Source organism: Ostrinia nubilalis, chromosome 18 (assembly GCF_963855985.1).
Source record: "Ostrinia nubilalis chromosome 18, ilOstNubi1.1, whole genome shotgun sequence".
NCBI lineage: Eukaryota > Metazoa > Arthropoda > Insecta > Lepidoptera > Crambidae > Ostrinia > Ostrinia nubilalis.
In genome coordinates this window covers 12,705,969-12,722,067 of record NC_087105.1, presented here as the reverse complement: position 1 = coordinate 12,722,067, position 16,099 = coordinate 12,705,969, and the positions used below count along the sequence as shown (strand labels likewise).

Below are 16,099 nucleotides of genomic sequence, written 5' to 3'. Positions count from 1 at the left end.
GCGGTGCTCGCCGGCTGGCTGGGCGTGGCGCTGGACGAGCGGGACGTGGTGTTCGCGGAGCGCGTGGGCGCGCCGCCGGCCGAGGCGGGCGGGCGCGCGCGCCGCCTGGTGGTGCGGCTGGCGCGGCGCCGCCTGCGCGACGAGCTGCTGCAGGCCGCGCGTGTGCGCCGCGGTGTCACCGGCGAGGGTGGAGCGAGAGTTTTCATCAATGAGCGCCTGACCCGGCTGAATCGCCAGCTCTTTCACCGGGTTCGGGAGGAGTGCCGTCGTCTCCAGTGGAAGTACACTTGGACCAGGAGGGGCCGCGTTTTCGCTCGTAGAGGCGACGGCGCGCAGGTGTTCCAGCTGCGCTCTATGGAGGACGTTGTGAGGGTGTTCGGCTCCCCGGCGCAATGACTGGCGGTTGACTGTAAAATAATAAAAATATTTACTAAGTCACACATTCTTTGTAAAACCAATAGTATCAAATCATCTTTTGCTAACAACTGGCTTACCCAAAATTTGTTTTATATGCTTCATTTATTGCTTTTTTGTCTCGTTGTTGTTGGTTCGGTACTGATAATTTCCAGCGGTGATACAATTTCACACTATCACAGGTTGTTCCAGTGTAGGATATTGCTGAGAAAAGAGAAACATAATTTTAAAGACTACATCTCTATTCTAAATATTAACTTTTTCAAATTATTTTTTTTTATTTATTTGAGTAGTGTATTTACACATAAAGACCATCTCATTAAGGCAATTCAATGTTGTTTATATAATGTACAAACATCACAGGCCTGGGGTTAAAGAATTTATTAGTCGGTTTTTTCAATGCGGGGTCTCTCTGTACTAAACAGGAGGAATTTATAGTAGCAATGAATGACTTGGCTCCGGATATAATGGCTGTAAACGAGACCTGGCTGAGGGCTGGGGAGGGAGACAGGGCTCCTAAGCTAACTGATTACCGACTGAGACATACCCCGAGGCCATGCCACATTAGGAGAGGCCGAGGGGGTGGGGTAGGTTTCTACATACGGAGAGGTATAAATGTGAGATCTTGTTCTCATCCCAGCACTACGGAATCGGTAGAGCAGATGTGGATTTCTACACGCATTCTCAATCAGGTCATAGTAGTCGGCACAGCTTACAGGCCACCTTGGCAGGATCCTGAGTTGTTTCTTAATGCGGTATCTGAGTCTATTGCCTCATTCACTTGGGCGGATGGACTAATTTTGACTGGAGACTTTAATATAGATCTGCTTGATGAGAGCAGTGGGAGATGCAGGGAGCTTGTGCAATGCTTACACAGTCAAAACCTCAAGCAATTAGTGACTGAGCCAACTCACTTCACGGACCATAGCGAGACTCTAATTGATGTGATTTGCACAGATTTGCGAGCACTCCGGGTATCAGTTAGGCATTCTCCGGATTTGGGAGGGCACGCCATGCTGTCGGCAGAGTTCAGGATTAAAGCCGAGAAAATCAGTCCCCGATGGGTGACATACCGGCCTCTCAAGGACATAGTCCTGGAACAACTGGAACGGGACCTAAGCACCGTCGATTGGAGTGGTCTCAGACTTAACTGTCTCGACCACGTAGACCAGCTCGTGGAGGCCTTCACACAATGTGTCATGGGATTGATGGACTTACATGCTCCAATAAAAACACGTAGATTCAAGCATCCCCCGCATCCTTGGATCACTGATACCATCAAGGAAATGATTCGTGTTAGAGATGACTATCACAAAAAGTTCCAGCAGCAGAAAACCTCAGACCTCAAAAACAGTTACAAAACTATGAAGTACCTAGTCTTGAATGCAATTGAATGTGAGAAGACCTGTTTTTTTACTAAGCAAATTAACAATAATTTAAGCAACTCAAAACAGCTCTGGAGGAACCTAAAAAGCACTATACTGCCAAACAAAAAGAACTTTGATGACCTGCCTTCATCATTCAATGACCCAGATCTGATCAACACACACTTCCTGAATGTGCCAGGTGAAAACAGAGTTACAATATCACAATTGACCTTTTATGAGCATCATAGGCATAGTAACGCTGCCACCTTCACACTACACACAGTTAACGAGGACTCAGTCCTTAAGACCATCAGGGGTCTGAGATCAAACGCACAGGGTAGTGATGGTCTTACTCTGGACATGATTTTGCTCACCTTGCCCTACTCGCTGGGGGCTATTACTGCAATGGTCAATCGATCGATATTGGAAGGCGTATTTCCAAAGAATTGGAAGGTTGCGGTTGTGAGACCGCTACCCAAGACAAGTCAGCCTATCACAGTTCAGGAACTCCGACCTATAAGCATCTTGCCGTGCCTTTCAAAAATATTAGAAAGAGTTGTGTGTAACCAACTTACTGACTATCTTGAAGCACATGACATACTCCCTCGTTATCAGTCTGGCTTTCGGAAAGGGTACGGCACGACAACTGCACTGGCGGATGTGGTCGATAACTTGCTGGTTGCTCAGGATCGGGGGATGCTAACAATTCTCGCACTACTGGACTTTTCTCGGGCTTTCGACTCAATTAATATTTCTCTGCTGCTATCCAAACTAACCTATTATGGCCTCGACAATGGTTCAGTTAAGTGGTTCCACAGTTATTTGACCCAGCGACTGCAGTGTGTGGAGTTGAGAAGGGTGGACGGCACTTCGATGAGATCTCAACCTCAAATGGTTACTCGCGGGGTTCCTCAAGGGTCCATTCTGGGACCAATCCTGTACATCCTATACAGTGCCGACATCACTAACACTATCGCAAATTGTCATCACCATCTGTATGCCGATGACTTGCAGGTGTACCTCTCTTTTGCACCGGCTGAATTTGCCGTTGCTGTGGCTAAGGTGAACAAAGACCTGAACAGCATCTCTGACTGGAGCAGCTCAAATTGTTTAAAGATTAACCCAAAAAAGTCCCAGTTCTTGGTTATAGGGACACCCAAAAACATTGCTAAACTCAAAGATGTAACTCTAAACATTAATATAGACGGAGAACCTATCGCAAGGGTTGACGCAGCCAGAAATCTGGGACTTGTTATGGATTGTAATCTGAAATTTGAAAATTATGTAGCGGAGTGTGTAAGAAATAGTCTCTATCGGCTCAAACTCCTGTACAAGTTGCGACCCTACCTGAGCGAGAAACTCAGAATTCTACTCTGTGAGTCCTTGGTCCTCAGCAGATTTAATTACTGCGACTCTGTTTACGGTCCGTGCCTTCTGTCAAGAACATCCAGACTTATCCAGAGAGTACAGAATGCATGTGTGCGGTTCTGTTTTTCGGTTCCGCCTCGCTCTCATATCACCCCTTATCTTAACGCCGCAAATATGATGAAGATGGAGGCACGTAGAAGACTTCATTTAGCCACCTTGATGTTTGGAGTCATTAATACAAAGAAACCTAAATACCTATTCCTAAAGCTGGATTGGGTCCACAGCGGATATCCAAGGAGGCAGTGCACCCACATCTTTGCTACTCCAAGACATCGCACTGTGGCATTTCGAGGCTCCTTCAGATTCGCTGCGTCGCGGTGCTGGAACGACCTGCCCCCGCCATTGCGTGCCCTGCTTGTCAGAAACACCTTTAAAACTCATGTAAGGAAGCACTTTATCTCACTGCAAAAGACGAGTGGCGCAGATGCACTTACAGGGGGATGTACACGACGTGCGCGTGCGTTGGCAGGCGTGTCCCAGCATAAATAATTTCTAGCGTCCGGTTGAGCTTCGACTGGCGGTTTCCCCGGCTTTTTGGCGCACCCTAAAACAATCCTTCCATTATGCAATTGGAATGGAACGTAGAACCAAATAACCATCAGATAGGTAATGCTTACCGGGAAGTGCGGTGCGGCGTGTTTGCCGGGCTAGGTACGAGCGAGCGGGGTGGATCCACGCGAGACATTTTCTCTCTCTTCCTGCTGTCGCCTGCCGCAATTTCAATAATAAAGAGCTTTTCTCGCTTTATTACGTGGCAAACACATGGCATAAATGGCGTCTCTCGCGAAAATTTGTAAAATTAATGGCTGTTCTGAATATTTAATTTGCTGGGTAACCTTTTTTCTCTCCGTGACAGTTTTTTTCTCTTTATTTTAACGTTTTTTTTTTTTTTTTTTTTTTTACACCGCTTTGGGAACTTTCATTTTGCCACCGCTGTCGTGTATTTAATCGTGTATTTAACCGTGGCATTAAAAAGTTGCTGTAATGCGATCTTTATCGATGAACAGTATTTTGCATTATTTACTTGGAATGTCTTTCTTTGGAATAATCAGCCAATTACCTTAAATAAATAATTAGTACACACTGGAGTTGTCAAGCCGATTAATTTTAATTTATTACGATACTTACGATATCATCTGTGCGATTAATCGATAATTCGATTTTCGAGGTTTTGTTGTTGTTGTTTCTTGTTATGTTTTTTTTTTTATTTTTATTCTTCTCTTGTGTTGTTTTGATAAGTTATTTGTATTTTTTTTTTATTCTTGATGCGTACTGTAACCGAATTATACACACAACCCTGCGTTGCGTGCCCCTTGGAGAGACATCGAACTTTCACTAATTATAATTTACGGTTACATTATTTTAGACGGTGTCTTCTCCAAGGGTTGCGCAATAAGCAAGGGCGTCCGCGGAAGACCAGCTTCGTGACTTGCCCTTTTGAGCATGTCACGATAAATGCTGAGCGGGTGCCTATTGACACAGTTTTTTCTCACCACTTGTTTTTTGATAGCCTACATATTTTGTGTTTTTGTTGTTTTTTTTTTTGTATTGTGTCTTTTTTACTGTGTCAATAAACCTTTTCTATTCTATTCTATTCTATTCTTTTATATCTTCTAGATACAGTTGATGCTACATTTCACCTATTACAATATAGTGCTCTAGATAGGCTGTGATAAACTGTGATTGCTAGAACTTATTTAGTAGATTGTCAGAGAGAAAATGTGCCGCATGGCTCGAGTAGTCAAAAAATCAAAAATCAAAATCAAAAAAATATTTATTCAGTTTAGACCACAAGTGGCACTTATGAACGTCAATAGAAAATAATAAAAAAAGAAAAGGTAGCCCTTATGGGGCACTTTACATGTCTCCTTATCTTTTGGGCCCTACCAGCGCTTCGAGACAAACATATGGCAAGTGCTGAGAAGAAACGCCGGAACAAACTCAGTCACCACTTATTGCCAGGAATTATCTAACGGTAAGAATAGTCAAATTTAAGTACATCAAATATGTGCAGACTGAACTGACCACGCATCCTTGTCATCAATATAGTCTCGAACCTTGTAGTACCCTTTGGACATAAGGGTATTTTTTATATGTATCTTAAATTTGTTTATTGGCAATTCGACAAGGTTGTGTGGTATTTTGTTAAATATGGTAATACATTTCCCCAAGAATGAATTACCTATCTTATGCAACCTGAATGATGGAACAGCAAGTTTATTCTTATGTCGATATTGTCTTAGTCGATAAACTAAAACTAGTATCCATTAATATGTAAATTTCAGTTTTATGTCGGATGTGGATTAGATAAAAAAGCAATTCCTGAAATCCAATCAATGAATACAAAAATTAGGTTGGAACATTTGAAATTCCTATGAAAAGGTTTAACGTAACCTGCCAAACTTTTCCCCGAGAGGGAATTTCTGGAACTAAGCGATTATTCATGATATGAATAATATAATGATAATTCTGAAAATTATACCTACTACCAAAGGGAAAGCTTACGTATAATCGTCATTTCAAAATTATACCTTTTTACTATAGAAATACTATTAAATTTCAGTTAAAATACAATTTCAGTTGCTTAAAGCTATCGGTCGATTCCAAGATTGCCCGCCAGAGGCAGCTGACGTAAGAGAAATATTATGACGTACGTCCAGTGAGTCACGATCAGGTATTTGTTATACCTTGCTAGAAAAATCCCGCTACTATTAAGGCATTACTAGCTGGTATAATATGTGGCGACCATGGATTGGAAGACATAATGTAGACAAGCTTCCCACTCGATGGATTGACGATTTAATTAAGGTCGCGGGAGCATGGATTGGAAGACATAATGTAGGCAAGGTTCCCACTCCGTGCACTGACGATCTAGTGAAGGTCGCGGGAGCACCTGGATGCGGGCAGCGCGGGACCGGTCCTTGTGGAAATACCTACTTGGGGGTGGCCTTTGTCTAGACTCCAGCTATGAAACTCCTTTGGTTGAAAACAGCGATTGTGATATCGAGAGATAATTATGATTATGAAAAATTCAACATTTTCAAGTCTTTCTGCAAGACCTTTTAAATCCCATCAAAAACAATACTTGTCAAAAAAACCAAGTCCCGCAACTCAGTTGTTCTACGGTAAAAAGTTGTGAGATCTATGTAATACCAAGTCGGTTATTAATTTATTCAGTCTCTACTTAAGCGATTCAGTCTTAAAAATCTTTAACCTTCGTATACCCGCGCCAAAAAGCATTACACATATACCCGCGCACGGTCTCTCAGACCGAAAGTTGAGCTCGTGTTTTATAGTATAATTGTGTACTTTATTGTACTATAATTTGCTTTAAATTATACGTTAAGGTTATAATTGCATAAAAACAAATTTTATATTTGCAGATATTTTGATTTAATCAGCCTTTAAATCAGACTTAAAATTTAAACAAAATTTTACATCAGCCTAAATTTAATAACAAAAATAAACTATTTTCTTTTGAAGCCTAAAAAATTACTATAAAATATAATAAATGGAAGTATCCTTAGTAATATAAAAGAACAAAACAGTTTTTATCACTAGTGGTTTCAGTGGAATAATAACCGGAACATACCATAACTTCATGCTCGTATAGTGACAAAAATACTTTTTGCATTTGAAAAATCACCCTTCTGCTCAGAATAGGTGTTGTTCTCCTGCACTTCTAAATCATCCACCACCTCATCACTGTCACTCTGGTCATCATAGTTGGAGTCCGAATCTTCACATTCTAACAGCGCCCTTATCCTTTTCTCGTTCATTATGACCACAAAAATGGCTAAAACAAATTAATAATAATAAAATACAGTAATACTTAATTGATATGAAACGCCACTAAAATAATATGACAATACATTTTATTGAGTAATATTGTAAAATAAAACAATAGTAACATACCTGAAGTAGAAACACGTATACCCGTACACCGCGTACACGTATACCGCGCGTAGCAAAAAGTGACACACGTACACTTGGCAGCAGCGATCGCCAAACACTAAACAATGGCAAGCCACAAATCATGAAGCTACTAAAAACCGCAAAGTCATAGAGTTAATACTTTTTGAAAAAACTCCGAAATATTAGTTCGTCGGTCTGAGAGACCAACGCGCGGGTATAGGAAGGTTAATGTTTTATATAAGTATATTGACTTGGCCATCGCATGGCCAAGTCAATATATTTATGTAAAACATTAAAGATTTTTAAGACTGAATCGCTTAAGTAGAGACTGAATAAATTAATAACCGACTTGGTATTACATAGATCTCACAACTTTTTACCGTAGAACAACTGAGTTGCGAGACTTGGTTTTTTTGACAAGTATTGTTTGGGATCTCATTTCTTTTTGTATTTTGTAGACAGCAGTTATGTATCTAGAAAACTGGACCGAAATTTAAAAATTTTACTCAACTTGGCGAGGACACTACCGTGCGCCATTATATTTATATGGTATTACAAAGTTATTTAAGTAAGTTTAAGTAAGTAGTTAAAAATTTATAAAACTGGACCGAAATTGAAAAATTTTGCTAGACTTAGCGGTTGCACTACCGTGCCCCCAAATATTTTAGTTTTTACTTGATTCATACACCAAACACTACTTATATTCCAAATTTGAAGCTTCTAGGTCTGCTAGAAGTGTCTTAGAATTTTGATGATCGGTGAGTCAGTCAGTCAGTCAGTGAGTGACAAAATTAAGAAACTTTGACCCGTTATAATTCTTAAACTACGGGTTCAAATTGAATGAAATTTGAAACATACCGTGTCTTTACAATGCCTGCATAGCTAATGAAAATTCAGCCTTCTAGTTTTATCCACAACGAAGTTACAGGCGGTCGAAAATGGCCTGAATTGCTTCGAGAAAAGGATGGTACGGCCGTGCCGCTTTTTTGCTCGACTTGGTGGGGGCACTACCGTGCCCCCAGATATCGATTAAAGATCTTACAGTTTACTGTTTAAGACAGCATCAAGGGATTTATGAAATTGATTAATTTTCTCTGAATTTATGTACGTTTTCCAATTAACTGGATTTGTTTGATGACCAGAGAAGTTTTCGTCTTGTAATCACAAAATACAGAGACTAAGAAAGATTTCATAATATTTTATGGTTACATAAGAAACATGGTGTCATGTCTAATTATGGTGGGGAGTGTAGACCAAATTCTTTCTCCCTTTTGCCTCTGGTAAATTAGAAAGGGTCGTTTTCCTGCAGTGGAGAATGGCCTGATTATGGTGACATGTTTCTGTTTATAAAATAGAAGAATAAACTTAAGTACCAACTGCGTTTCATGCAATTTAAGGAAAACTTATTCAAAAGGCTTTAGTATAAAACTTCGTTCGTTCGTTCGTTTCAAATGACGTCCACTGTTGGACAAAGGCCTCCCCCAAGACTTTCCACAATGAACGGTCCTGCGCTGCTCGCATCCAGGCTCTTCCCGCGACCTTTACTAGATCGTCGGTCCACCTAGTAGGAGGCCTGCCCACGCTACGTCTTCCAGCCCGTGGTCGCCACTCGAGATCTTTCCTGCCCCAACGGCCATCGTCTCTACGAGCTATGTGCCCCGCCCCCTGTCACTTGATTTTAGCAATTCTGCGTGCTATATCGGTTACTTTGGTCTGGGTTGGATCTCCTCATTTTTGATTCGATCACGCAGGGAAACTCCGAGCATAGCCCGTTCCATCGCCCTTTTGGGTGACCTTGAGCCTTCTTATGATATAAACTTACTGTTTGTTTTTTACTATGTAGATCTACATTATAGAGATTATAATATTGGCGTATCTACGCCATCACTTATTAAATTTAATTTTGTCTTTGACGACCAAGTTATAAAGAGGCCGGGGCCTGATTGCCCGCGATTTGAAAGTTAAAGTAACTTTTTGAGAGGATAGACGCCAAAGTGGATATTAATTTGAGTGGTTCTCATAATAATGAAATGAAAATGACCCAAAAATGCTTTGGAAGAATTCTTATATTTTTGCGACGTAATATCTTATTTTTTAAGGCGAGGAAATTAAGTAATGGATATTTTTAATAAGATTTATAAGTAGTTAAGGTGTGGTGATCAAAGAATCACATTACCCAGATTTGTTGCTCGACGGAGTAAATTAAGGAAATTAAATAATACCTTACTTATATTAGACAGTGTCTAATAGACACTGGTCTCCTACAATTTTAGTTGTAATTTAATAATTATCTAGTTGTACCAAATACACTTTTTTACTATGATATTTTTTTACTATAAAATTGTGGTGAGAAAAATATTCATAATTTTTCGATTGAGAACGACGACGATTTTGGATGGGAAAAAGGGCTAGGGAAAAAAAGAAGAGAAGAAATTGATACTAGAGCTTAAATATACTTCATTGCACTCATCAAACTCTTCAAGAAATAAAAATACAGATTTTCTTTCAACCCCTATTTCTATTACAATCCCTCGCATTAGAGCCACGGCCGCAAAAAGTAAAGAAACTATTCCGCCGCCGGAATCGAATCACAAACAAACACGGTTCGGACTTTAAAGCAAACGTAGTAAGGCGAAAATTAAATCAGCCGGAGGGAACTCTGGCCAGAGAGAAATGAATTTTTTATACGATTCGGTCTTGTTTACGATTTATGCCGCGCGATTCAGATTTCGAACGTTGCATTTCTTGCATTATTCAACAAGTGCTAGGACCTAGGGCGATAGTTCGTTTTTTGAATTTAAAATTGTTCCTTTGTTTCGTGTTTTTTTTATCTCCCTACTTCTCAATATTACTCCCTACTTCTCATTATTAAGGTGAGTATAGACTAAGATTATTTACTTGTAACAGAACAAAGAGCCGCTCTATGAAAACTTTAGTGTATCAGTTCTTTGACATTGTTACAAATATTATTAATAATTCAGTCAGTCGACATTAATTTTATTAATGAAGAACTGATTGAAAACGCTGATTTTCAACCCCTTTTACTTGCTTTGGGCTTCAAAAGTGAATTGTACAGCAAGCATTTGCCTCCTTAAATTGATATCAACACCCTTCAATCCAACAAGCGATGACGTAACAACCATACGAGGCGTTTTCAACCCGTCAAATTGAATTATCCGCCGCAACCTTCACGCCGCTTCATCTTATTGCGCTCCTTAAACACCGAAAATAGGAGTGAAAGGGTACATTTTTATATTTAAGGGTCTGAGTACACTCTATATTTGTAGTCAGCGATCTGTAATCTGTTTGGGTTTTGAAGCATTATTCCGTAACTTGAAATAGAGACTTGTGTGTGCAACCCTTACGGTAACATACCATCAGATTGTTCTTAGTTGGGAATTGGTGATGACAATGACGATGAATGACCTTGCCACATTTCCTTCTTATAACTCTTTACTTTGATGGACTCGATCGACTTTATTGGGCTGTGGTGGAAATGCTGATGCTTATAAACCCTCCAATACATTTTTGACTCGAAATATAACTTGACCTCTCTAGTTCAGCAGTCTTATACAGATAGGAGGTCATGGTTACCTGGACAATTGATTGTCAAGATATTTTTCGCGCGTTTTCAGTTGCTACCACAGCCTGTGCTATAAATTGAGCTCCAAACAAAACACGATCAAAAATTAACCTCCCACACTTTCCACGCCGGAAATTATGGAGCAAGAAGCGAGTATTTCCAAACACGGCAAGCTCGGCGGCATATTAACAATCCACCTTGCCTGAAGGAGCAATATTTATAAGGCTCGAATGCCTCTCAGATTAAGTGCCTTCATAATAGCCTTCGCTTCCCATACGCAGCACTTCGGGGTGAAAAAACATGACACATCTGACTCGTTTATCTTTGATGTAAGCGCCATTTTCGACCTTATCTGAATGGGATGAAGGGTGAGCGTTTTGAAAAGAGCCCTTTGAGAGGGTGATCGATACGTGATACGACGTAAGTGTAGATTAGGTGCGTGGTCGTAATCAGTTAGGCCAATTTATTTGGATTTTTATAGAAAAGGAATTTATTTAGCCTTTTCAATTGGGGATTAAGGAGTTCTTTTTTGGATAATCTCATATTCATTATTTTAAATTGTTCTGTTTATGACTTGTCCAAGAATAGTCTAGTAAAAATGGCTAATAGCTATTTATGGGACACTTTAATAAATTAAATAAGTAAACATGAGAACCCAACCCTCCGGCTAAGCCCACAGGTGATTTTACTCACGCGTGCAGATTGCCATCGCTGGCAATGGCTATCAGCACGCTTTGGTGTGGTTGAAGCTTCACTACTATAGTGCACATGATCAAGACGTAGGTAGGATCAATTGAATTTCGAAGACCTTTAATAAAGGCAAACTGAATCTACTTAATTGTCTTAACGCACTAAGAAAACGCAACACCCAAAACTAATTTCATAACGCAGAGCATAACGCCGGCTAATCGCGCAACAACGCTAATAATGAGAGCCTCACCCGAAGAGTTTTAATAAAAAAGCCCCCATTACCTTCCCTTACAAATTGCCTGATGTCGTGTTAAAAAAAGGTGTATATACACTGTAGTTAATTTCAAGTAGCATGTTTCCTCTCACATAAAGACTGAATTTAATCAAGCCAGCCCCTCGGAATGCCGTTACGGCGCCTGGTGATAGTCGAATTTGAAATTGGAACGCCGATTGCGTTTGTGTGTGTAACGTCATATTGTTTTTTTCGCCCGCGACAGGGAAAACGTTTCAGCCAGGTTTTTGTGTCAAAAATTTGAGGATTGAGGCGGAGCGCTGCAAGTTTGCGTTCGAATTTCGGTGTTTGCGTAACTTGTAACTTTGATTTGCTTTGAGATTTGAAAATTTGAGGGTTTTGTCCTGTTTTTTGTACAATGTGGTTTTCGAATTTCGTAATGGGTTTTCACTGTGATGCCTCTGTTTTTCTGAATTCTTTCAACATTGAGATGTCTGTTTGAAATGAGTGAATAATAACTTTCCTTTTGAAAACTCGCCGATGTTCAATGTTGGTCATTTTTCCAGTGTAGGTAATAACACAATATTGAAATAGTGTGAGAGACGTTGACAACGGTTTTCCGAAAATTAATAAGATGAATGGACCCTTTTTCTTTTCCTGCGTATTCTCCCTTTATTTTTGTCATAGGAAGTTGATATTCTAGTGACAAATCTACCGAGGCTTGTCGTGTTTTGACAGGAGGGTGGAATGGTTCATTTGCGCGGTGACGTGCGAGCACAAACGGTTCGTGACGAACACTGTGCGCGATGGAGTGTGCAGGGGCCTTAAGAGTCTTAGCCGTGAAACGTAACTGAAACTATGGGGCAATAAGACTATAATAATGTTAGAATACAATATTAGAACGAGAAATTGGGAAGTCTAGATAGAAAATACCAAGATCATTGGTGTCTTGGGTATACTAAACTTTATTCTCTATAACTTACTTATTTTGTCACTAACTTCTTACCCGTCCCACTCGATGCTAGTCGTAACAACATTGTCAAACGTTATTGATCGTAATAGGTACCTACTCTTATCATAATTTTAACCGTGTTCCTAACACTTTAGGACATTTTTATAAAATTCTATTTCAAAAAGTCCGGCTCGTTTTATTTCGATTAATAATGTAAATTCAGAAATGAAGCTTGACCCAATTACTGCCCGCTGTCCCTATAAATTACAGGTCCGTTTGATTGAAAAATAAACATTTGAGGACCTACTCTGGACAACACCAACACGCGTGCGATTCAGCGACACAGCTCTATGCATACAGGGTTGTTTGTAAATATGATTACAGCTACTAGTGTTTTTCAAATCACCCTGTATTCATTACAAATACACATAAAGTTTTTTATTATTAGTTTCAAAACGATTTATATTTAATCTCTTTGCTTACCTGATGATGGGTGGTTAGGGCGAAGGTGGAAGATAGCTTCTATCGGAATCATCACCCATAAAAGAAGTAGCTATATTATTATTACCTCCATCTGCCGAAACACAATAATGCTGTTACCATTTATCAACAAGTATAATAAATCCAAGTCTTTGATCATAAGTAATTAAAATCTCTTTTACATTACTTTCAGCATTCACTTAAGTTTAAAACTGTTGTATAAAAAATATATCACCGTTTTAAGATAATTACTGCGTAGACTTTTCAATCGTTCTAAGAAGACCTTAACTTAGATAGTCTATTTTTTCACCTGGCAATCAATAAAAGTCTGCTAAAAAAACTGGAGCCGAGACCTATCACATTGATAAATTGCTTTTAAAAATAAAACTTTTACCAATCTTTTAGACTAAATTGAATTCCTCGGAGACTGTGTACTGATTTAAAAATAGATTCACAGTTTTTTTTAATAGATTGAAAATAGTTATTCACAATGTGTATTATAGTCACTGATGTGAAAAGAAAAAGAAATATACTAAACTAAAATAAGACGAAAAGGTAGAATAATTTAATTCGAAGCTTTACATAGATAGAGAAATAACCGAGAAAATCATTATAGGTAATAATGTAGATATTATTTATTTTGACAAAAATAAACGAGAAAATCATCCATTGTCTCTATCACAATACTCAGATTTCACAAAGATTGAGTTAAGAAAAGGATGTAAAATAGTTTTAAGGATAATAACACCCAGGGATATGTTATTTCATTGAAAATGTTAATGTATGAGCATGAACATACCAGTTTTTTTTTCCAATAAGTAGAGTTTATTTCGTCAGATTGAATGACCTTCATCCTACCTATATTAACAGACAGATGAAAATCTTTAGAATCTTCCAAAACGTCTCAATCGAGTAACCACGGTCCCTCTACGTCCCTTCGCCCTTAAAACTTGTTTTAAGTTATCGACACTTTCAGAGTCGAAGCGAATTTACGGGGGAACTTGCTACTCACTATCTGTCAAACGAAGTTCAGAACAAAATAGATCAGGGCGTTTTAAGGTCTATTCACATTCAGTGACGTCACAGTACCGGCACAGTACCGGCACAGTACCGGCACAGTGCCGGCACAATGGGAAATAATAGGCGGGTATTAGAATCGCGCTGACCGCTCGCTAATCGTCGGCGCTGACAGATCAATATGTATGTAATTGAAGGGAACATTCCTGAGTGACGCTGATCGCTCGGCGCAGACGCTTCATACATTTCGGCTGTCAGCGCTGACGGTCAGCGTGCGTCAGCGTGACTCTAAAACCAGCCATAGAGTACCCTTTGATACGCCTAAAATTTTTGGTCCTACATTCATATTATAAGCCAACCGGTCTAAACTTTTTTCGTCCACCGATTGTCTAGCCTAACAGTTGTTTTGACACTATTAAAGTTTCGCCTAAAATAACTAATTTTAGAACCCCTAATATTAAATGCACTAAAATTTATTGGCATATTTTTCTTTCGGCACGAAGATTTATCGGCATAATAAATAAAAAAAATAAAAATAAAATTAATTGTTTTAGTACTCCTAGCTGGATAACAATGTCTTGTTTAGGATTTTTAAGTTACTAAAAGGCACTGACACTGACAACTGGGGATGTCTTCTTATAGAGTCTATGAAAAAATATTTGGCACTATGCCGGTACTGTGACTTCACTGATATGTGTGAATCGACCTTTAGATTCGGGGAGCGGTGCTGATACGAGCGATTATGGCAAAAAGTTAGTTTTTTAGACAATAGAAATATCGAGTTGAGATTATTGAATGGATTTATTAAAAAGTAGGGCGAAATTTTGAAACTATTAGAAATAGAAAAATATTGGTGATTAAAACCTAAACTAAATCGTTCAAGATTTATTCATTATTTTTTCTCTTTAGAGTTATTTAAAAAAGTCTGGGTGTTTCATCAAATTATTCATCATAGAATGGTAAATAAGGGTCTGTCCGGTGTCTTTAGGAGTTGGTTTTGTATCGTACCATAGAACTTTACAAATGCTACAAGTTTTTTTTCAGTATACTTATCCACTGCCCTACTACCTACGCCTATAGCATTATTACTACCAAATTCTCTAAATAATTATGTATTATCGGAAGGCCACATGTCTATATCCATCGGAATTGCTATTGGCCATAATTATCGCATTTCCAAATCTCGATTGATAGAGATCAGACAATAATCGGCCGATAATGTGCACACGATCGAAATTAAGATGAAATTCTGATATAATAATTGCACCGTCATTAGCTTAATGACTAATTTGTTAATTTGGACATAATTGTTCGGCACTTTAATGTTTAATGGAATAGGTAATTAGAATTTTGGTGTAATAGCTTTGGATTGATGAATATGTATATTGTGTATGGATCAATTTATAAGTTAAAAATAGCCCATCAGTGTCAATACTGATTCGAGAGACGCTAGTTCAAACCTTGTCAACGCTCTGGACTATTATGGTGTGGAACTTACTCAAAACACAATTATTTTGACCTGAACTGGAAAGGTTACAGTGGACCCGCGGTTATCCGATAGACGTTTTGGAGGCCCATAATCCGGATTTTTCGAAAAAGATGACTTTGATGAAATCAAAGATACTATTTGAACTGTAAATCAATAGTAACATGGGGGCGCTAGATATAGCCAGAGTGCAGGTACCCGCGGCTGGGATCCAATGAACTAATATTCTTACTGACTAAAGCGAAAGAATGGAAGGTGCTGGATGCAGGCCGCTGCTAACCGGCCAGTCTGGAAATCATTAGGCGAAGGTTCATGTTCAGGATTCAGGGTACGTCTTGTGGCTGAAATGACGGAAGGAAAAAAAATGATAGGCGAGAGGAGCGCATTAATTATTATTAATATTATCACAAAAAATGTCCCGTGCCGCTCCATTACCTCAGGCACTGGTCAGTTAAGCGTTATAATTATACTAACTGTAACTGGACAGGCGTAGAAATCTCCTGTCAAAGTTGACCGTGGTCCCCGGGGCGCCCTC

The 16,099-nt window shown here is 39.2% G+C and overlaps 1 long non-coding RNA gene across 2 annotated transcripts; it reads right to left on the bottom strand.

Annotated features, from left to right (window-relative positions):
* Positions 1-143: 143 nt before the first annotated feature.
* LOC135080434 (uncharacterized) lies at positions 144-4,065 on the bottom strand. 2 transcript variants are annotated; one of them, XR_010259013.1, is made up of 5 exons: positions 3,827-4,065; positions 3,644-3,764; positions 3,405-3,560; positions 495-618; positions 144-407 (listed from the first exon to the last, which is right to left on the bottom strand). It is a non-coding gene; the product is annotated as an uncharacterized LOC135080434 (long non-coding RNA). The 2 variants fall into 2 exon arrangements; XR_010259012.1 differs by having other exon boundaries at positions 3,644-3,753.
* Positions 4,066-16,099: the final 12,034 nt, after the last annotated feature.